Consider the following 3,743-nt stretch of genomic DNA (forward strand, 5'->3'; position numbering starts at 1 on the left):
TGGGGAGGGGGGAGCGGGGGCGGGGGGGCGAGAGGGGGCCCGGGCCCGGGGGGGGGGCGGCGGCTTTTTGCACGGCGGGGGGGGGAGGGGGGGGGGGTTGTGCACCCTTGGGGTGCGCCTGGACGCGCGTGGGACCTTGGAATTGCACGAGTGTGCACGCGTGTGCACGAGTGTGCGTGTTCACGAGTGTGCATGTGCGTGCACGCGCGTGCACGCGTGTTTGTGCGTGTGCATGCGTGTTGGCGCGTGCACGCGGGGCGAACACGCGCGTGAGCACGTCGGGGGTGGCTTTGTGCCGCTGCGCCCGTCTGTGTGCACGCCTGTGCACGCGTGTCACGCTGCACGCGTGCATCCTGGGGCGTGCGTCCCCCTGCGTGTGCACACTCAGGCACGTGCACGCCAGCCGGGCGGGTGTGCAAGGCGTGGGGCTGCCCGGGGTGAGCAGCACCCACCCAGGACCCTGCAGCACCCACCCGGGACCCCGCAGCACCCACCCGGGGCAGGGGGCTGCGGGCTGAGCCCCCTGCCCTCGCCCTGCCTCACCTCTCCGCCGCCGTTCGGGCGGCCTCTCCCCCGCGCCGCACGCTTGCCGATCCTCCCCTCTCTCTATTCCTCTTTTGAAAACTTTTCTAAGCCCCAACTGAAGGCCCTGGATATCAGCGGCTCGAAAAATCCTCTTGCCTACAGGCTCCGGGGAAGGGAAGCTTTCCAAGTCGAGCGGAGCGGGCTAAGCCCTCGGTAGAGGCAGAAGCTTCAGCTTTCATGGTTGGGTTTTTATTTTTTTTTTATTATTTTTTTTTTTCTCTTGGCTGTTGTTGTTGGTTTTTTTCTTTTTTCTTTTTTTTTCTTTCTTTTTTTTTTTTAAATAGAATTTCTAGCCCTGAGGGTTTTAGAGAAAACATTGCAAATGGGAACCAGCGCCGGCTGCCTGCCTGAGTCAGCAGGCATCTCCTGCGCCCGCCGGCGGCTGCAGCTTTGCCAAGGGTGGAGGAGCGCGGGGCGACGGGCAGGGAGCTGAGGCCGCCTGCGAGCGGAGAGGCCAAGCGCCTGGCTCCGGCGGGGATTTCTAGCAGGGCTTTCGAGCCTTTGCTCTGATTTTTCGTTTTTCCCGGGGCTGCTGCCCCCAGCCCGGGCTCCTTGCATGGCGCTGGCGTGGCTGGGTGCCCCCCCGTGCCATGCAGGAGGTGGCTCTCGGTGGACTCTTCTTCCTCCTCCTCTTCCTCGTCCCTCGCAGGGGGCTGGGGGCTGCAGCTTCGCCCCGGCCCGGCTCTGCCCTTTGCCCCCTTGCTCGGCGGGGCAGGATCCGGCCCCGCTGCCGGCGGCTCCTCGCTGCCCCCTGGTGCCGCCGCCCGGGCAATAAAAGATGCTGAGAGCCGAGGGCGCCTGGTTCCAGCTGGGGACGAGGCATCGTCGCGTCCCCCTGCCCTCCTCAGCGGCCAGATCCTGCCCTCGGCTCGCCAAAGCCCCTGCTCGGCCCCCGGGGCTGGAAGGAGGCGAGGGGCCGGGGGGCTGCCGCGCTCCCCCCCGGAGGAATGTGGAGCAGAGGAGATGGAGATAAATAGGAGGGAGTTTGTCAGGCGCGAAGGAAAGGGAGAGAGGTCAGGGGGGAGCGGTGGGGAATTTGCTGACGGGGGGAGGAGAGCAGAGCAGAGCAGAGGAGCTGCCACGTTTGCTGCCACGTTCGTTATTTAGGAGCAGGGGGGGGCTGGGGATGGGGCTGGGGGCACCCCAAAACCAAGGCTGGAAGAAGCAGAGCAGGACGCCCTGGCCCCCGCCACGTGCCAGGCACCACGGCATCATGGAGGGATGAGCATCAAGCCCATCGACCCCGGAGCTGGGGCGGGATGAATGAGCCCATCCTTGCGACAAGCGTGGGCCATCGTGGCTTGGGGACACCTCGGTAGGGTGCTGAGGAGCGGTCAGGAAGGTGCCGGCGGTGCCGGGAGGGGGGCAGCTGGGGACCAGGCTCACGACACCTCCCGGCGCCCCGCACGGGGCCGGAGCTGGCATCAGCGATTTGTTTTCTCCCACTCGCCGAGCGCCGGAGGCAGAACGGGAACTCCCGTGGTGCGCGGCGGTCCATGAAAGCCCATCTGTGCCAATAATAATAACAATCATAATGATATTTATACAGAGCCTAATGTCTCCGAGCAGCTTCCAGAACCCATTTGGAGGCAGCCGCTCGCCTTTGCTCATTACGAGCGGCGCGCTGGAGCAGAATGGCTAACGAACCCGCTCGTTAGCCGGCCCCGGCCCGCGTGGGCGCAGCACCGGGTGACATCGGCGCGGGGCTGCCCAGGGTCCCCGCCGTTCTTTGGTGACTTTGGTGAGGGCTTGGGGGGTGCCTGGGGGGCTGCAATGCCCGGGGGGCCCTGGCCGGTGCCGCCAGCCCCGCTCGTGGCGTGATGGAGAGGACGGGATTTCGCTTTCCGCTCACCGGGATGGAACAACAGGGAGCAGGAAAATAATTCGAAAGCTTCCGAAAAGCACCTCGGCGGGGAGAGGAGGTGGATTTCCCTCCCCGATTCAATAAGCGGGCCAGGCTGGAGAAGCGTACCCCGGCGCCACAGCCCCGCGTTCGGTCTCTTTATTATTATTATTTCTGTAAAGCAATTACGAGGCAGCCTCCTTGCCTGCACTCCCGTGCTCCCACCAGCGTGACCTCCGTTCCGCCGTAATTAACGGCCTTCCAGGAGGGGAGGCAGCGGGCGCTGCGTGCCCGGCTCCTGCCTGCTCGGCGGATGGTGATTTGCAAAGAGCTGCAGGAGGCTCGATTTCCTAAGGAAACGCAGCTTCTGCGCTCGTGCTCCCGCTCCCTGCCAATAACTTCTGAACTCCTTGGCTGATTGAAAACAAATTTCACAAGCGGGTCAAAGTCACGGGGATAAAGGATCTCAGCGGGGCTTCCTCGGGATCCAGCTGCTTTGCCGCTCGCTGCCTCGGTTTCCCCATCAGCGAACGGCGCAGCAGCGGCTCCCCAGGGCCAGCGAGAGCAGAGCTGGGAGCCCTGGGGATGGCCGGCTGCTGCCTAACCACGGATTTGCCCGAAATGCCAGGGAAATGGCCAAAATGCTGCCTCCAGCATCCTCGCCCCAGGGCCGGGCCGGCCCCAGCTCTGAGCTTCACCTCTCTCCACCCCTCGCAGCTCACCTCGAGCACCCCAACACCGGTGGAAACGCCACGGGAAGGGTGCCGCCGCTGTTTATTCTTTCTTTATTTTTTTTTTCCCCTTTCGCACACTAATTTCTGGAGCGTGCTTCCATCTCCTAACGAGGTTTTATTTGTCGTGTTTGTTTGTTCGCCTCCCGGGCTCGGCTCTCGGACAGAGGTGCTAATAAAGCAGACATCTGTCACGGGGGATTAGATTGTGTTCTTGTTAACACGCTGTTTCCTTTAAATAAATAATTGTCCCCCAAACTGGCATTCAATTATTAAAGCAAACACTGGCGTGCGGGTGATGGAGCAGCGTCAGGATGCTCTGGGAGAGCCGCGGAGATCGAGGGGTGTCCCCAGGCAGCGCCCGTGCGTCCCCCCCATGGGGACAAACCCAGGGCGAAGAGTGGGAGGTCGCCCCCGCAGCTCTCAGGTGTGAATTTTCCTGCCTGTTCCCCATCCTCCACCAGGCTGGGTTTCATTGCCTCCTGCACAGGCTGTGCCTTGGCATGGGGACCCTGTGCCTTGTTCTGGGGACCCTGTGCCTCGTCTTGGGGACCCTGTGCCTTGGCATGGGGACCTTGGGCCTC

Source organism: Oxyura jamaicensis, chromosome 25 (genome assembly GCF_011077185.1).
Source record: "Oxyura jamaicensis isolate SHBP4307 breed ruddy duck chromosome 25, BPBGC_Ojam_1.0, whole genome shotgun sequence".
NCBI lineage: Eukaryota > Metazoa > Chordata > Aves > Anseriformes > Anatidae > Oxyura > Oxyura jamaicensis.